The sequence below is a fragment of the Macaca mulatta genome, chromosome 13 (genome assembly GCF_049350105.2).
Source record: "Macaca mulatta isolate MMU2019108-1 chromosome 13, T2T-MMU8v2.0, whole genome shotgun sequence".
NCBI classification, from domain to species: domain Eukaryota; kingdom Metazoa; phylum Chordata; class Mammalia; order Primates; family Cercopithecidae; genus Macaca; species Macaca mulatta.
In genome coordinates, this window is record NC_133418.1 from 29841075 (window position 1) to 29861258 (window position 20184).

Sequence of the window (20184 nt, forward strand, 5' to 3'; positions counted from 1 at the left end):
AAACGTCTTTGTGTTCTGTGAAATCATCTCACAGAGTTACAGCTTTCCCCTCAAGAAGCCTTTCGCTAAGACAGTTCTTGTGGAATTGGCAAAGTGATATTTGGAACGCCATAGAGGGCTATGGTGAAAAAGGAAATATCCTCAGATGAAATCTGGACAGAAGCTTTCTGAGAAACTGCTCTGTTATATGTGACTTCCACTCACAGAGTTACATCTGTATTTCGTGGATCTCTTTGCTAGCCTTATTTCTGTGGAATCTGAGAACAGATATTTCGGATCCCATTGAAGACTATAGGGCCAAAGGAAATATCCTCCGATAACATAGAGAAAGAAGCTTTCTGAGAAACTTCTTTGTGTTCTGTGAAATCATCTCACAGAGTTACAGCTTTCCCCTCAAGAAGCCTTTCGCTAAGACAGTTCTTGTGGAATTGGCAAAGTGATATTTGGAATGCCATAGAGGGCTATGGTGAAAAAGGAAATATCCTCAGATGAAATCTGGACAGAAGCTTTCTGAGAAACTGCTTAGTGTTCTGTTAATTCATCTCACAGAGTTACATCTGTATTTCGTGGATCTCTTTGCTAGCCTAATTTCTATGGAATCTGAGAACAGATATTTCGGATCCCTTTGAAGACTATAGGGCCAAAGGAAATATCCTCCGATAACAAAGAGAAAGAAGCTTTCTGAGAAACTTCTTTGTGTTCTGTGAAATCATCTCACAGAGTTACAGATTTCCCCTAAAGAAGCCTTTCGCTAAGACAGTTCTTGTGGAATTGGCAAAGTCATATTTGGAAGCCCACAGAGGGCTATGGTGAAAAAGGAAATATCCTCAGATGAAATCTGGAAAGAAGCTTTCTGAGAAACTGCTTAGTGTTCTGTTAATTCATCTCACAGAGTTACATCTGTATTTCGTGGATCTCTTTGCTAGCCTTATTTCTGTGGAATCTGAGAACAGATATTTCGGATCCCTTTGAAGACTATAGGGCCAAAGGAAATATCCTCCGATAACAAAGAGAAAGAAGCTTTCTGAGAAACTTCTTTGGGTTCTGTGAAATCATCTCACAGAGTTACAGCTTTCCCCTCAAGAAGCCTTTCGCTAAGACAGTTCTTGTGGAATTGGCAAAGTGATATTTGGAAGGCCATAGAGGGCTATGGTGAAAAAGGAAATATCCTCAGATGAAATCTGGAAAGAAGCTTTCTGAGAAACTGCTTAGTGTTCTGTTAATTTATCTCACAGAGTTACATCTGTATTTCGTGGATCTCTTTGCTAGCCTTAATTCTGTGGAATCTGAGAACAGATATTTCGGGTCCCTTTGAAGACTATAGGGCCAAAGGAAATATCCTCCGATAACAAAGAGAAAGAAGCTTTCTGAGAAACGTCTTTGTGTTCTGTGAAATCATCTCACAGAGTTACAGCTTTCCCCTCAAGAAGCCTTTCGCTAAGACAGTTCTTGTGAAATTGGCAAAGTGATATTTGGAACGCCATAGAGGGCTATGGTGAAAAAGGAAATATCCTCAGATGAAATCTGGACAGAAGCTTTCTGAGAAACTGCTCTGTTATATGTGACTTCCACTCACAGAGTTACATCTGTATTTCGTGGATCTCTTTGCTAGCCTTATTTCTGTGGAATCTGAGAACAGATATTTCGGATCCCATTGAAGACTATAGGGCCAAAGGAAATATCCTCCGATAACATAGAGAAAGAAGCTTTCTGAGAAACTTCTTTGTGTTCTGTGAAATCATCTCACAGAGTTACAGCTTTCCCCTCAAGAAGCCTTTCGCTAAGACAGTTCTTGTGGAATTGGCAAAGTGATATTTGGAATGCCATAGAGGGCTATGGTGAAAAAGGAAATATCCTCAGATGAAATCTGGACAGAAGCTTTCTGAGAAACTGCTTAGTGTTCAGTTAATTCATCTTACAGAGTTACATCTGTATTTCGTGGATCTCTTTGCTAGCCTAATTTCTGTGGAATCTGAGAACAGATATTTCCCATCCCTTTGAAGACTACAGGGCCAAAGGAAATATCCTCCGATAACAAAGAGAAAGAAGCTTTCTGAGAAACTTCTTTGTGTTCTGTGAAATCATCTCACAGAGTTACAGATTTCCCCTAAAGAAGCCTTTCGCTAAGACAGTTCTTGTGGAATTGGCAAAGTCATATTTGGAAGCACACAGAGGGCTATGGTGAAAAAGGAAATATCCTCAGATGAAATCTGGAAAGAAGCTTTCTGAGAAAATGCTTAGTGTTCTGTTAATTCATCTCACAGAGTTACATCTGTATTTCGTGGATCTCTTTGCTAGCCTTATTTCTGTGGAATCTGAGAACAGATATTTCGGATCCCTTTGAAGACTATAGGGCCAAAGGAAATATCCTCCGATAACACAGAGAAAGAAGCTTTCTGAGAAACTTCTTTGTGTTCTGTGAAATCATCTCACAGAGTTACAGCTTTCCCCTCAAGAAGCCTTTCGCTAAGACAGTTCTTGTGGAATTGGCAAAGTGATATTTGGAAGGCCATAGAGGGCTATGGTGAAAAAGGAAATATGCTCAGATGAAATCTGGAAAGAAGCTTTCTGAGAAACTGCTTAGTGTTCTGTTAATTCATCTCACAGTGTTACATCTGTATTTCGTGGATCTCTTTGCTAGCCTTATTTCTGTGGAATCTGAGAACAAATATTTCGGGTCCCTATGAAGACTATAGGGCCAAAGGAAATATCCTCCGATAACAAAGAGAAAGAAGCTTTCTGAGAAACTTCTTTGTGTTCTGTGAAATCATCTCACAGAGTTACAGCTTTCCCCTCATGAAGCCTTTCGCTAAGACAGTTCTTGTGGAATTGGCAAAGTGATATTTGGAACGCCATAGAGCGCTATGGTGAAAAAGGAAATATCCTCAGATGAAATCTGGACAGAAGCTTTCTGAGAAACTGCTTAGTGTTCTGTTAATTCATCTCTCACAGTTACATCTGTATTTCGTGGATCTCTTTGCTAGCCTTATTTCTGTGGAATCTGAGAACAGATATTTCGGATCCCTTTGAAGACTATAGGGCCAATGGAAATATCCTCCGATAACAAAGAGAAAGAAGCTTTCTGAGAAACTTCTTTGTGTTCTGTGAAATCATCTCACAGAGTTACAGCTTTCCCCTCAAGAAACCTTTCACTAAGACAGTTTTGTGGAATTGGCAAAGTGATATTTGGAAGGCCATAGAGGGCTATGCTGAAAAAGGAAATATTCTCAGATGAAATCTGGAAAGAAGCTTTCTGAGAAACTGCTTAGTGTTCTGTTAATTCATCTCACAGAGTTACATCTGTATTTCGTGGATCTCTTTGCTAGCCTTATTTCTGTGGAATCTGAGAACAGATATTTCGGATCCCTTTGAAGACTATAGGGCCAAAGGAAATATCCTCCGATAACAAAGACAAAGAACCTTTCTGAGAAACTTCTTTGTGTTCTGTGAAATCATCTCACAGAGTTACAGCTTTCCCCTCAAGAAGCCTTTCGCTAAGACAGTTCTTGTGGAATTGGCAAAGTGATATTTGGAACGCCTTAGAGGGCTATGGTGAAAAAGGAAATATCCTCAGATGAAATCTGGACAGAAGCTTTCTGAGAAACTGCTGTGTTATATGTGACTTCCACTCACAGAGTTACATCTGTATTTCGTGGATCTCTTTGCTAGCCTTATTTCTGTGGAATCTGAGAACAGATATTTCGGATCCCTTTGAAGACTATAGGGCCAAAGGAAATATCCTCCGATAACAAAGAGAAAGAATCTTTCTGAGAAACTTCTTTGTGTTCTGTGAAATTATCTCACAGAGTTACAGCTTTCCCCTCAAGAACCCTTTCGCTAAGACAGTTCTTGTGGAATAGGCAAAGTGATATTTGGAAGCCCATAGAGGGCTATGGTGAAAAAGGAAATATCCTCAGATGAAATCTGGAAAGAAGCTTTCTGAGAAACTGCTTAGTGTTCTGTTAATTCATCTCACAGAGTTACATCTGTATTTCGTGGATCTCTTTGCTAGCCTTATTTCTGTGGAATCTGAGAACAGATATTTCGGATCCCTTTGAAGACTATAGGGCCAAAGGAAATATCCTCCGATAACAAAGATAAAGAAGCTTTCTTAGAAACTTCTTTGGGTTCTGTGAAATCATCTCACAGAGTTACAGCTTTCCCCTCAAGAAGCCTTTCGCTAAGACAGTTCTTGTGGAATTGGCAAAGTGATATTTGGAACGCCTTAGAGGGCTATGGTGAAAAAGGAAATATCCACAGATGAAATCTGGACAGAAGCTTTCTGAGAAACTGCTCTGTTATATGTGACTTCGACTCACAGAGTTACATCTGTATTTCGTGGATCTCTTTGCTAGCCTTATTTCTGTGGAATCTGAGAACAGATATTTCGGATCCCTTTGAAGACTATAGGGCCAAAGGAAATATCCTCCGATAACAAAGACAAACAAGCTTTCTGAGAAACTTCTTTGTGTTCTGTGAAATCATCTCCCAGAGTTACAGCTTTCCCCTCAATAAGCCTTTCGCTAAGACAGTTCTTGTGGAATTGGCAAAGTGATATTTGGAAGGCCTTAGAGGTCTATGGTGAAAAAGGAAATATCGTCAGATGAAATCTGGAAAGAAGCTTTCTGAGAAACTGCTTAGTGTTCTGTTAATTCATCTCACAGAGTTACATCTGTATTTCGTGGATCTCTTTGCTAGCCTAATTTCTGTGGAATCTGAGAACAGATATTTCGGATCCCTTTGAAGACTATAGGGCCATAGGAAATATCCTCCGATAACAAAGAGAAAGAAGCTTTCTGAGAAACTTCTTTGTGTTCTGTGAAATCATCTCACAGAGTTACAGATTTCCCCTCAAGAAGCCTTTCGTTAAGACATTTCTTGTGTAATTGGCAAAGTGATATTTGGAACGCCATAGAGTGCTATGGTGAAAAAGGAAATATCCTTAGATGAAATCTGGACAGAAGCTTTCTGAGAAACTGCACTGTTATATGTGACTTCCACTCACAGAGTTACATCTGTATTTCGTGGATCTCTTTGCTAGCCTTATTTCTGTGGAATCTGAGAACAGATATTTCGGATCCCTTTGAAGACTATAGGGCCAAAGGAAATATCCTCCGATAACAAAGAGAAAGAATCTTTCTGAGAAACTTCTTTGTGTTCTGTGAAATCATCTCACAGAGTTACAGCTTTCCCCTCAAGAACCCTTTCGCTAAGACAGTTCTTGTGGAATAGGCAAAGTGATATTTGGAAGGCCATAGAGGGCTATGGTGAAAAAGGAAATATCGTCAGATGAAATCTGGAAAGAAGCTTTCTGAGAAACTGCTTAGTGTTCTGTTAATTCATCTCACAGGGTTACATCTGTATTTCGTGGATCTCTTTGCTAGCCTTATTTCTGTGGAATCTGAGAACAGATATTTCGGATCCCTTTGAAGACTATAGGGCCAAAGGAAATATCCTCCGATAACAAAGACAAAGAAGCTTTCTGAGAAACTTCTTTGTGTTCTGTGAAATCATCTCACAGAGTTACAGCTTTCCCCTCAAGAAGCCTTTCGCTAAGACAGTTCTTGTGGAATTGGCAAAGTGATATTTGGAACGCCTTAGAGGGCTATGGTGAAAAAGGAAATATCCTCAGATGAAATCTGGACAGAAGCTTTCTGAGAAACTGCTCTGTTATATGTGACTTCCAATCACAGAGTTACATCAGTATTTCGTGGATCTCTTTGCTAGCCTTATTTCTGTGGAATCTGAGAACAGATATTTCGGATCCCTTTGAAGACTATAGGGCCAAAGGAAGTATCCTCCGATAACAAAGAGAAACAAGCTTTCTGAGAAACTTCTTTGTGTTCTGTGAAATCATCTCCCAGAGTTACAGCTTTCCCCTCAATAAGCCTTTCGCTAAGACAGTTCTTGTGAAATTGGCAAAGTGATATTTGGAATGCCATAGAGGGCTATGGTGAAAAAGGAAATATCCTCAGATGAAATCTGGAAAGAAGCTTTCTGAGAAACTGCTTAGTGTTCTGTTAATTCATCTCACCGAATTACATCTGTATTTCGTGGATCTCTTTGCTAGCCTAATTTCTGTGGAATCTGAGAACAAATATTTCGGATCCCTTTGAAGACTATAGGGCCAAAGGAAATATCCTCCGATAACAAAGAGAAAGAAGCTTTCTAAGAAACTTCTTTGTGTTCTGTGAAATCATCTCACAGAGTTACAGATTTTCCCTCAAGAAGCCTTTCGCTAAGACAGTTCTTGTGGAATTGGCAAAGTGATATTTGGAACGCCATAGAGCGCTATGGTGAAAAAGGAAATATCCTCAGATGAAATCTGGACAGAAGCTTTCTGAGAAACTGCTCTGTTATATGTGACTTCCACTCACAGAGTTACATCTGTATTTCGTGGATATCTTTGCGAGCCTTATTTCTGTGGAATCTGAGAACAGATATTTCGGATCCCTTTGAAGACTATAGGGCCAATGGAAATATCCTCCGATAACAAAGAGAAAGAATCTTTCTGAGAAACTTCTTTGTGTTCTATGAAATCATCTCACAGAGTTACAGCTTTCCCCTCAAGAAGCCTTTCGCTAAGACAGTTCTTGTGGAATAGGCAAAGTGATATTTGGAAGGCCATAGAGGGCTATGGTGAAAAAGGAAATATCCTCAGATGAAATCTGGAAAGAAGCTTTCTGAAAAACTGCTTAGTGTTCTGTTAATTCATCTCACAGAGTTACATCTGTATTTCGTGGATCTCTTTGCTAGCCTTATTTCTGTGGAATCTGAGAACAGATATTTCGGATCCCTTTGAAGACTATAGGGCCAAAGTTAATATCCTCCGATAACACAGAGAAAGAAGCTTTCTGAGAAACTTCTTTGTGTTCTGTGAAATCATCTCACAGAGTTACAGCTTTCCCCTCAAGAAGCCTTTCGCTAAGACAGTTCTTGTGGAATTGGCAAAGTGATATTTGGAAGGCCATAGAGGGCTATGGTGAAAAAGGAAATATCCTCAGATGAAATCTGGAAAGAAGCTTTCTGAGAAACTGCTTAGTGTTCTGTTAATTCATCTCACAGTGTTACATCTGTATTTCGTGGATCTCTTTGCTAGCCTTATTTCTGTGGAATCTGAGAACAAATATTTCGGGTCCCTTTGAAGACTATAGGGCCAAAGGAAATATCCTCCGATAACAAAGAGAAAGAAGCTTTCTGAGAAACTTCTTTGTGTTCTGTGAAATCATCTCACAGAGTTACAGCTTTCCCCTCAAGAAGCCTTTCGCTAAGACAGTTCTTGTGGAATTGGCAAAGTGATATTTGGAACGCCATAGAGCGCTATGGTGAAAAAGGAAATATCCTCAGATGAAATCTGGACAGAAGCTTTCTGAGAAACTGCTTAGTGTTCTGTTAATTCATCTCTCAGAGTTACATCTGTATTTCTTGGATCTCTTTGCTAGCCTTATTTCTGTGGAATCTGAGAACAGATATTTCGGATCCCTTTGAAGACTATAGGGCCAATGGAAATATCCTGCGATAACAAAGAGAAAGAAGCTTTCTGAGAAACTTCTTTGTGTTCTGTGAAATCATCTCTCAGAGTTACAGCTTTCCCCTCAAGAAGCCTTTCGCTAAGACAGTTCTTGTGGAATTGGCAAAGTGATATTTGGAAGGCCATACAGGGCTATGGTGAAAAAGGAAATATTCTCAGATGAAATCTGGAAAGAAGCTTTCTGAGAAACTGCTTAGTGTTCTGTTAATTCATCTCACAGAGTTACATCTGTATTTCGTGGATCTCTTTGCTAGCCTTATTTCTGTGGAATCTGAGAACAGATAAATCGGATCCCTTTGAAGACTATAGGGCCAAAGGAAATATCCTCCGATAACAAAGACAAAGAAGCTTTCTGAGAAACTTCTTTGTGTTCTGTGAAATCATCTCACAGAGTTACAGCTTTCCCCTCAAGAAGCCTTTCGCTAAGACAGTTCTTGTGGAATTGGCAAAGTGATATTTGGAACGCCTTAGAGGGCTATGGTGAAAAAGGAAATATCCTCAGATGAAATCTGGACAGAAGCTTTCTGAGAAACTGCTCTGTTATATGTGACTTCCACTCACAGAGTTACATCTGTATTTCGTGGATCTCTTTGCTAGCCTTATTTCTGTGGAATCTGAGAACAGATATTTCGGATCCCTTTGAAGACTATAGGGCCAAAGGAAATATCCTCCGATAACAAAGAGAAAGAATCTTTCTGAGAAACTTCTTTGTGTTCTGTGAAATTATCTCACAGAGTTACAGCTTTCCCCTCAAGAACCCTTTCGCTAAGACAGTTCTTGTGGAATAGGCAAAGTGATATTTGGAAGCCCATAGAGGGCTATGGTGAAAAAGGAAATATCCTCAGATGAAATCTGGAAAGAAGCTTTCTGAGAAACTGCTTAGTGTTCTGTTAATTCATCTCACAGAGTTACATCTGTATTTCGTGGATCTCTTTGCTAGCCTTATTTCTGTGGAATCTGAGAACAGATATTTCGGATCCCTTTGAAGACTATAGGGCCAAAGGAAATATCCTCCGATAACACAGAGAAAGAAGCTTTCTGAGAAACTTCTTTGTGTTCTGTGAAATCAAATCACAGAGTTACAGCTTTCCCCTCAAGAATCCTTTCGCTAAGACAGTTCTTGTGGAATTGGCAAAGTGATATTTGGAAGACCATAGAGGGCTATGGTGAAAAAGGAAATATCCTCAGATGAAATCTGGAAAGAAGCTTTCTGAGAAACTGCTTAGTGTTCTGTTAATTCATCTCACAGTGTTACATCTGTATTTCGTGGATCTCTTTGCTAGCCTTATTTCTGTGGAATCTGAGAACAAATATTTCGGGTCCCTTTGAAGACTATAGGGACAAAGGAAATATCCTCCGATAACAAAGACAAAGAAGCTTTCTGAGAAACGTCTTTGTGTTCTGTGAAATCATCTCACAGAGTTACAGCTTTCCCCTCAAGAAGCCTTTCGCTAAGACAGTTCTTGTGGAATTGGTAAAGTGATATTTCGAAAGCCATAGAGGGCTATGGTGAAAAAGGAAATATCCTCAGATGAAATCTGGACAGAAGCTTTCTGAGAAACTGCTCTGTTATGTGTAACTTTCACTCACAGAGTTACATCTGTATTTCGTGGATCTCTTTGCTAGCCTAATTTCTGTGGAATCTGAGAACAGATATTTCCCATCCCTTTGAAGACTATAGGGCCAAAGGAAATATCCTCCGATAACAAAGAGAAAGAAGCTTTCTGAGAAACTTCTTTGTGTTCTGTCAAATCATCTCACAGAGTTACAGCTTTCCCCTCAAGAAGCCTTTCGCTAAGACAGTTCTTGTGGAATTGGCAAAGTGATATTTGGAACGCCTTAGAGGGCTATGGTGAAAAAGGAAATATCCTCAGATGAAATCTGGACAGAAGCTTTCTGAGAAACTGATCTGTTATATGTGACTTCCACTCACAGAGTTACATCTGTATTTCATGGATCTCTTTGCTAGCCTTATTTCTGTGGAATCTGAGAACAGATATTTCGGATCCCTTTGAAGACTATAGGGCCAAAGGAAATATCCTCCGTTAACAAAGAGAAAGAAGCTTTCTGAGAAACTTCTTTGTGTTCTGTGAAATCATCTCACAGAGTTACAGCTTTCCCCTCAAGAAGCCTTTCGCTAAGACAGTTCTTGTGGAATTGGCAAAGTGATATTTGGAAGCCCATAGAGGGCTAAGGTGAAAAAGGAAATATCCTCAGATGAAATCTGGAAAGAAGCTTTCTGAGAAACTGCTTAGTGTTCTGTTAATTCATCTCACAGAGTTACATCTGTATTTCGTGGATCTCTTTGCTAGCCTAATTTCTGTGGAATCTGAGAACAGATATTTCCCATCCCTTTGAAGACTCTAGGGCCAAAGGAAATATCCTCCGATAACAAAGAGAAAGAAGCTTTCTGAGAAACTTCTTTGTGTTCTGTGAAATCATCTCACAGAGTTACAGCTTTCCCCTCAAGAAGCCTTTCGCTAAGACAGTTCTTGTGGAATTGGCAAAGTGATATTTGGAACGCCTTAGAGGGCTATGGTGAAAAAGGGAATATTCTCAGATGAAATCTGGGCAGAAGCTTTCTGAGAAACTGCTCTGTTATATGTGACTTCCACTCACAGAGTTACATCTGTATTTCGTGGATCTCTTTGCTAGCCTTATTTCTGTGGAATCTGAGAACAGATATTTCGGATCCCTTTGAAGACTATAGGGCCAAAGGAAATATCCTCCGATAACAAAGAGAAAGAAGCTTTCTGAGAAATTTCTTTGTGTTCTGTTAAATCATCTCCCAGAGTTACAGCTTTCCCCTCAATAAGCCTTTCGCTAAGACAGTTCTTGTGGAATTGGCAAAGTGATATTTGGAAGGCCATAGAGGGCTATGGTGAAAAAGGAAATATCCTCAGATGAAATCTGGAAAGAAGCTTTCTGAGGAACTGCTTAGTGTTCTGTTAATTCATCTCACAGAGTTACAGCTGTATTTCGTGGATCTCTTTGCTAGCCTAATATCTGTGGAATCTGAGAACAGATATTTCGGATCCCTTTGAAGACTAGAGGTCCAAAGGAAATATCCTCCGATAACAAAGAGAAGGATGATTTCTGAGAAACTTCTTTGTGTTCTATGAAATCATCTCACAGAGTTACAGCTTTCCCCTCAAGAAGCCTTTCGCTAAGACAGTTCTTGTGGAATTGGCAAAGTGATATTTGGAACGCCATAGAGGGCTATTGTGAAAAAGGAAATATCCTCAGATGAAATCTGGACAGAAGCTTTCTGAGAAACTGCTCTGTTATATGTGACTTCCACTCACAGAGTTACATCTGTATTTCGTGGATCTCTTTGCTAGCCTTATTTCTGTGGAATCTGAGAACAGATATTTCGGATCACATTGAAGACTATAGGGCCAAAGGAAATATCCTCCGATAACAAAGAGAAAGAAGCTTTCTGAGAAACTTCTTTGTGTTCTGTGAAATCATCTCACAGAGTTACAGCTTTCCCCTCAAGAAGCCTTTCGCTAAGACAGTTCTTGTGGAATTGGCAAAGTGATATTTGGAAGGCCATAGAGGGCTAAGGTGAAAAAGGAAATATCCTCAGATGAAATCTGGAAAGAAGCTTTCTGAGAAACTGCTTAGTGTTCTGTTAATTCATCTCACAGAGTTACATCTGTATTTCGTGGATCTCTTTGCTAGCCTAATTTCTGTGGAATCTGAGAACAGATATTTCGGATCCCTTTGAAGACTATAGGGCCAAAGGAAATATCCTCCGATAACAAAGAGAAAGAAGCTTTCTGAGAAACTTCTTTGTGTTCTGTGAAATCATCTCACAGAGTTACAGATTTCCCCTCAAGAAGCCTTTCGCTAAGACAGTTCTTGTGGAATTGGCAAAGTCATATTTGGAAGCCCACAGAGGGCTATGGTGAAAAAGGAAATATCCTCAGATGAAATCTGGAAAGAAGCTTTCTGAGAAACTGCTTAGGGTTCTGTTAATTCATCTCACAGAGTTACATCTGTATTTCGTGGATCTCGTTGCTAGCCTTATTTCTGTGGAATCTGAGAACAGATATTTCGGATCCCTTTGAAGACTATCGGGCCAAAGGAAATATCCTCCGATAACAAAGAGAAAGAAGCTTTCTGAGAAACTTCTTTGTGTTCTGTGAAATCATCTCCCAGAGTTACAGCTTTCCCCTCAAGAAGCCTTTCGCTAAGGCAGTTCTTGTGGAATTGGCAAAGTGATATTTGGAATGCCATAGAGGGCTATGCTGAAAAGGAAATATTCTCAGATGAAATCTGGAAAGAAGCTTTCTGAGAAACTGCTTAGTGTTCTGTTAACTCATCTCACAGGGTTACATCTGTATTTCGTGGATCTCTTTGCTGGCCTTATTTCTGTGGAATCTGAGAACAGATATTTCGGATCCCTTTGAAGACTATAGGGCCAAAGGAAATATCCTCCGATAACAAAGAGAAAGAAGCTTTCTGAGAAACTTCTTTGTGTTCTGTGAAATCATCTCACAGAGTTACAGCTTTCCCCTCAAGAAGCCTTTCGCTAAGACAGTTCTTGTGGAATTGGCAAAGTGATATTTGGAACGCCATAGAGGGCTATGGTGAAAAAGGAAATATCCTCAGATGAAATCTGGACAGAAGCTTTCTGAGAAACTGCTCTGTTATATGTGACTTCCACTCACAGAGTTACATCTGTATTTCGTGGATCTCTTTGCTAGCCTTATTTCTGTGGAATCTGAGTACAGATATTTCGGATCCCATTGAAGACAATAGGGCCAAGGGAAATATCCTCCGATAACATAGAGAAAGAAGCTTTCTGAGAAACTTCTTTGTGTTCTGTGAAATCATCTCACAGAGTTACAGCTTTCCCCTCAAGAAGCCTTTCGCTAAGACAGTTCTTGTGGAATTGGCAAAGTGATATTTGGAAGGCCATAGAGGGCTATGGTGAAAAAGGAAATATCCTCAGATGAAATCTGGACAGAAGCTTTCTGAGAAACTGCTTAGTGTTCTGTTAATTCATCTCACAGAATTACATCTGTATTTCGTGGATCTCTTTGCTAGCCTAATTTCTGTGGAATCTGAGAACAGATATTTCCCATCCCTTTGAAGACTATAGGGCCTAAGGAAATATTCTCCGATAACAAAGAGAAAGAAGCTTTCTGAGAAACTTCTTTGTGTTCTGTGAAATCATCTCACAGAGTTACAGATTTCCCCTAAAAAAGCATTTCGCTAAGACAATTCTTGTGGAATTGGCAAAGTCATATTTGAAAGCCCACAGAGGGCTATGGTGAAAAAGGAAATATCCTCAGATGAAATCTGGAAAGAAGCTTTCTGAGAAACTGCTTAGTGTTCTGTTAATTCATCTCACAGAGTTACATCTGTATTTCGTGGATCTCTTTGCTAGCCTTATTTCTGTGGAATCTGAGAACAGATATTTCGGATCCCTTTGAAGACTATAGGGCCAAAGGAAATATCCTCCGATAACAAAGAGAAAGAAGCTTTCTGAGAAACTTCTTTGGGTTCTGTGAAATCATCTCACAGAGTTACAGCTTTCCCCTCAAGAAGCCTTTCGCTAAGACAGTTCTTGTGGAATTGGCAAAGTGATATTTGGAACGCCTTAGAGGGCTATGGTGAAAAAGGAAATATCCTCAGATGAAATCTGGACAGAAGCTTTCTGAGAAACTGCTCTGTTATATGTGACTTCCACTCACTGAGTTACATCTGTATTTCGTGGATCTCTTTGCTAGCCTTATTTCTGTGGAATCTGAGAACAGATATTTCGGATCCCTTTGAAGACTATAGGGCCAAAGGAAATATCCTCCGATAACAAAGAGAAACAAGCCTTCTGAGAAACCTCTTTGTGTTCTGTGAAATCATCTCCCAGAGTTACAGCTTTCCCCTCAATAAGCCTTTCGCTAAGACACTTCTTGTGGAATAGGCAAAGTGATATTTGGAAGGCCATAGAGGGCTATGGTGAAAAAGGAAATATCGTCAGATGAAATCTGGAAAGAAGCTTTCTGAGAAACTGCTTAGTGTTCTGTTAATTCATCTCACAGAGTTACATCTGTATTTCGTGGATCTCTTTGCTAGCCTAATTTCTGTGGAATCTGAGAACAGATATTTCGGATCCCTTTGAAGACTATAGGGGCAAAGGAAATATCCTCCGATAACAAAGAGAAAGAAGCTTTCTGAGAAACTTCTTTGTGTTCTGTGAAGTCATGTCACAGAGTTACAGCTTTCCCCTCAAGAAGCCTTTCGCTAAGACAGTTCTTGTGGAATTGGCAAAGTGATATTTGGAACGCCATAGAGTGCTATGGTGAAAAAGGAAATATCCTCAGATGAAATCTGGACAGAAGCTTTCGGATAAACTGCTCTGTTATATGTGACTTCCACTCACAGAGTTACATCTGTATTTCGTGGATCTCTTTGCTAGCCTTATTTCTGTGGAATCTGAGAAGAGATATTTCGGATCCCTTTGAAGACTATAGGGCCAAAGGAAATATCCTCCGATAACAAAGAGAAAGAATCTTTCTGAGAAACATCTTTGTGTTCTGTGAAATCATCTCACAGAGTTACAGCTTTCCCCTCAAGAACCCTTTCGCTAAGACAGTTCTTGTGGAATAGGCAAAGTGATATTTGGAAGGCCATAGAGGGCTATGGTGAAAAAGGAAATATCCTCAGATGAAATCTGGAAAGAAGCTTTCTGAGAAACTGCTTAGTGTTCTGTTAATTCATCTCACAGAGTTACATCTGTATTTCGTGGATCTCTTTGCTAGCCTTATTTCTGTGGAATCTGAGAACAGATATTTCGGATCCCTTTGAAGACTATAGGGCCAAAGGAAATATCCTCCGATAACACAGAGAAAGAAGCTTTCTGAGAAACTTCTTTGTGTTCTGTGAAATCATCTCACAGAGTTACAGCTTTCCCCTCAAGAAGCCTTTCGCTAAGACAGTTCTTGTGGAATTGGCAAAGTGATATTTGGAAGGCCATAGAGGGCTATGGTGAAAAAGGAAATATCCTCAGATGAAATCTGGACAGAAGCTTTCTGAGAAACTGCTTAGTGTTCTGTTAATTCATCTCTCAGAGTTACATCTGTATTTCTTGGATCTCTTTGCTAGCCTTATTTCTGTGGAATCTGAGATCAGATATTTCGGATCCCTTTGAAGACTATAGGGCCAATGGAAATATCCTCCGATAACAAAGAGAAAGAAGCTTTCTGAGAAACTTCTTTGTGTTCTGTGAAATCATCTCACAGAGTTACAGCTTTCCCCTCAAGAAGCCTTTCGCTAAGACAGTTCTTGTGGAATTGGCAAAGTGATATTTGGAACGCCTTAGAGGGCTATGGTGAAAAAGGAAATATCCTCAGATGAAATCTGGACAGAAGCTTTCTGAGAAACTGCTCTGTTATATGTGACTTCCACTCACAGAGTTACATCTGTATTTCGTGGATCTCTTTGCTAGCCGTATTTCTGTGGAATCTGAGAACAGATATTTCGGATCCCTTTGAAGACTATAGGGCCAAAGGAAATATCCTCCGATAACAAAGAGAAAGAATCTTTCTGAGAAACTTCTTTGTGTTCTGTGAAATTATCTCACAGAGTTACAGCTTTCCCCTCAAGAACCCTTTCGCTAAGACAGTTCTTGTGGAATAGGCAAAGTGATATTTGGAAGCCCATAGAGGGCTATGGTGAAAAAGGAAATATCCTCAGATGAAATCTGGAAAGAAGCTTTTTGAGAAACTGCTTAGTGTTCTGTTAATTCATCTCACAGAGTTACATCTGTATTTCGTGGATCTCTTTGCTAGCCTTATTTCTGTGGAATCTGAGAACAGATATTTCGGATCCCTTTGAAGACTATAGGGCCAAAGGAAATATCCTCCGATAACACAGAGAAAGAAGCTTTCTGAGAAACTTCTTTGTGTTCTGTGAAATCATCTCACAGAGTTACAGCTTTCCCCTCAAGAAGCCTTTCGCTAAGACAGTTCTTGTGGAATTGGCAAAGTGATATTTGGAAGACCATAGAGGGCTATGGTGAAAAAGGAAATATCCTCAGATGAAATCTGGAAAGAAGCTTTCTGAGAAACTGCTTAGTGTTCTGTTAATTCATCTCACAGTGTTACATCTGTATTTCGTGGATCTCTTTGCTAGCCTTATTTCTGTGGAATCTGAGAACAAATATTTCGGGTCCCTTTGAAGACTATAGGGACAAAGGAAATATCCTCCGATAACAAAGACAAAGAAGCTTTCTGAGAAACGTCTTTGTGTTCTGTGAAATCATCTCACAGAGTTACAGCTTTCCCCTCAAGAAGCCTTTCGCTAAGACAGTTCTTGTGGAATTGGTAAAGTGATATTTCGAACGCCATAGAGGGCTATGGTGAAAAAGGAAATATCCTCAGATGAAATCTGGACAGAAGCTTTCTGAGAAACTGCTCTGTTATGTGTAACTTTCACTCACAGAGTTACATCTGTATTTCGTGGATCTCTTTGCTAGCCTTATTTCTGTGGAATCTGAGAACAGATATTTCGGATCCCATTGAAGAATATACGGCCAAAGGAAATATCCTCCGATAACATAGAGAAAGAAGCTTTCTGAGAAACTTCTTTGTGTTCTGTGAAATCATCTCACAGAGTTACAGCTTTCCCCTCAAGAAGCCTTTCGCTAAGACAGTTCTTGTGGAATTGGCAAAGTGATATTTGGAAGACCATAGAGGGCTATGGTGAAAAAGGAAATATCCTCAGATGAAATCTGGAAAGAAGCTTTCTGAGAAACTGCTTAGTGTTCTGTTAATTCATCTCACAGTGTTACATCTGTATTTCGTGGATCTCTTTGCTAGCCTTATTTCTGTGGAATCTGAGAACAAATATTTCGGGTCCCTTTGAAGACTATAGGGACAAAGGAAATATCCTCCGATAACAAAGACAAAGAAGCTTTCTGAGAAACGTCTTTGTGTTCTGTGAAATCATCTCACAGAGTTACAGCTTTCCCCTCAAGAAGCCTTTCGCTAAGACAGTTCTTGTGGAATTGGTAAAGTGATATTTCGAAAGCCATAGAGGGCTATGGTGAAAAAGGAAATATCCTCAGATGAAATCTGGACAGAAGCTTTCTGAGAAACTGCTCTGTTATGTGTAACTTTCACTCACAGAGTTACATCTGTATTTCGTGGATCTCTTTGCTAGCCTAATTTCTGTGGAATCTGAGAACAGATATTTCCCATCCCTTTGAAGACTATAGGGCCAAAGGAAATATCCTCCGATAACAAAGAGAAAGAAGCTTTCTGAGAAACTTCTTTGTGTTCTGTGAAATCATCTCACAGAGTTACAGCTTTCCCCTCAAGAAGCCTTTCGCCAAGACAGTTCTTGTGGAATTGGCAAAGTGATATTTGGAATGCCATAGAGGGCTATGGTGAAAAAGGAACTATCCTCAGATGAAATCTGGAAAGAAGCTTTCTGAGAAACTGCTTAGTGTTCTGTTAATTCATCTCACACAGTTACATCTGTATTTCGTGTATCTCTTTGCTAGCCTTATTTCTGTGGAATCTGAGAACAGATATTTCGGATCCCTTTGAAGACTATAGGGCCAAAGGAAATATCCTCCGATAACAAAGAGAAAGAAGCTTTCTGAGAAACTTCTTTGTGTTCTGTCAAATCATCTCACAGAGTTACAGCTTTCCCCTCAAGAAGCCTTTCGCTAAGACAGTTCTTGTGGAATTGGCAAAGTGATATTTGGAACGCCTTAGAGGGCTATGGTGAAAAAGGAAATATCCTCAGATGAAATCTGGACAGAAGCTTTCTGAGAAACTGATCTGTTATATGTGACTTCCACTCACAGAGTTACATCTGTATTTCATGGATCTCTTTGCTAGCCTTATTTCTGTGGAATCTGAGAACAGATATTTCGGATCCCTTTGAAGACTATAGGGCCAAAGGAAATATCCTCCGTTAACAAAGAGAAAGAAGCTTTCTGAGAAACTTCTTTGTGTTCTGTGAAATCATCTCACAGAGTTACAGCTTTCCCCTCAAGAAGCCTTTCGCTAAGACAGTTCTTGTGGAATTGGCAAAGTGATATTTGGAAGCCCATAGAGGGCTAAGGTGAAAAAGGAAATATCCTCAGATGAAATCTGGAAAGAAGCTTTCTGAGAAACTGCTTAGTGTTCTGTTAATTCATCTCACAGAGTTACATCTGTATTTCGTGGATCTCTTTGCTAGCCTAATTTCTGTGGAATCTGAGAACAGATATTTCCATCCCTTTGAAGACTATAGGGCCAAAGGAAATATCCTCCGATAACAAAGAGAAAGAAGCTTTCTGAGAAACTTCTTTGTGTTCTGTGAAATCATCTCACAGAGTTACAGATTTCCCCTCAAGAAGCCTTTCGCTAAGACAGTTCTTGTGGAATTGGCAAAGTCATATTTGGAACGCCTTAGAGGGCTATGGTGAAAAAGGGAATATTCTCAGATGAAATCTGGGCAGAAGCTTTCTGAGAAACTGCTCTGTTATATGTGACTTCCACTCACAGAGTTACATCTGTATTTCGTGGATCTCTTTGCTAGCCTTATTTCTGTGGAATCTGAGAACAGATATTTCGGATCCCTTTGAAGACTATAGGGCCAAAGGAAATATCCTCCGATAACAAAGAGAAAGAAGCTTTCTGAGAAACTTCTTTGTGTTCTGTTAAATCATCTCCCAGAGTTACAGCTTTCCCCTCAATAAGCCTTTCGCTAAGACAGTTCTTGTGGAATTGGCAAAGTGATATTTGGAAGGCCATAGAGGGCTATGGTGAAAAAGGAAATATCGTCAGATGAAATCTGGAAAGAAGCTTTCTGAGGAACTGCTTAGTGTTCTGTTAATTCATCTCACAGAGTTACAGCTGTATTTCGTGGATCTCTTTGCTAGCCTAATATCTGTGGAATCTGAGAACAGATATTTCGGATCCCTTTGAAGACTAGAGGTCCAAAGGAAATATCCTCCGATAACAAAGAGAAAGATGATTTCTGAGAAACTTCTTTGTGTTCTATGAAATCATCTCACAGAGTTACAGCTTTCCCCTCAAGAAGCCTTTCGCTAAGACAGTTCTTGTGGAATTGGCAAAGTGATATTTGGAACGCCATAGAGGGCTATGGTGAAAAAGGAAATATCCTCAGATGAAATCTGGACAGAAGCTTTCTGAGAAACTGCTCTGTTATATGTGACTTCCACTCACAGAGTTACATCTGTATTTCGTGGATCTCTTTGCTAGCCTTATTTCTGTGGAATCTGAGAAGAGATATTTCGGATCCCTTTGAAGACTATAGGGCCAAAGGAAATATCCTCCGATATCAAAGAGAAAGAATCTTTCTGAGAAACATCTTTGTGTTCTGTGAAATCATCTCACAGAGTTACAGCTTTCCCCTCAAGAACCCTTTCGCTAAGACAGTTCTTGTGGAATAGGCAAAGTGATATTTGGAAGGCCATAGAGGGCTATGGTGAAAAAGGAAATATCCTCAGATGAAATCTGGAAAGAAGCTTTCTGAGAAACTGCTTAGTGTTCTGTTAATTCATCTCACAGAGTTACATCTGTATTTCGTGGATCTCTTTGCTAGCCTTATTTCTGTGGAATCTGAGAACAGATATTTCGGATCCCTTTGAACTCTATAGGGCCAAAGGAAATATCCTCCGATAACACAGAGAAAGAAGCTTTCTGAGAAACTTCTTTGTGTTCTGTGAAATCATCTCACAGAGTTACAGCTTTCCCCTCAAGAAGCCTTTCGCTAAGACAGTTCTTGTGGAATTGGCAAAGTGATATTTGGAAGGCCATAGAGGGCTATGGTGAAAAAGGAAATATCCTCAGATGAAATCTGGAAAGAAGCTTTCTCAGAAACTGCTTAGTGTTCTGTTAATTCATCTCACAGTGTTACATCTGTATTTCGTGGATCTCTTTGCTAGCCTTATTTCTGTGGAATCTGAGAACAAATATTTCGGGTCCCTTTGAAGACTATAGGGCCAAAGGAAATATCCTCCGATAACAAAGAGAAAGAAGCTTTCTGAGAAACTTCTTTGTGTTCTGTGAAATCATCTCACAGAGTTACAGCTTTCCCCTCAAGAAGCCTTTCGCTAAGACAGTTCTTGTGGAATTGGCAAAGTGATATTTGGAACGCCATAGAGCGCTATGGTGAAAAAGGAAATATCCTCAGATGAAATCTGGACAGAAGCTTTCTGAGAAACTGCTTAGTGTTCTGTTAATTCATCTCTCAGAGTTACATCTGTATTTCTTGGATCTCTTTGCTAGCCTTATTTCTGTGGAATCTGAGAACAGATATTTCGGATCCCTTTGAAGACTATAGGGCCAATGGAAATATCCTCCGATAACAAAGAGAAAGAAGCTTTCTGAGAAACTTCTTTGTGTTCTGTGAAATCATCTCACAGAGTTACAGCTTTCCCCTCAAGAAGCCTTTCGCTAAGACAGTTCTTGTGGAATTGGCAAAGTGATATTTGGAACGCCTTAGAGGGCTATGGTGAAAAAGGAAATATCCTCAGATGAAATCTGGACAGAAGCTTTCTGAGAAACTGCTCTGTTATATGTGACTTCCACTCACAGAGTTACATCTGTATTTCGTGGATCTCTTTGCTAGCCTTATTTCTGTGGAATCTGAGAACAGATATTTCGGATCCCTTTGAAGACTAT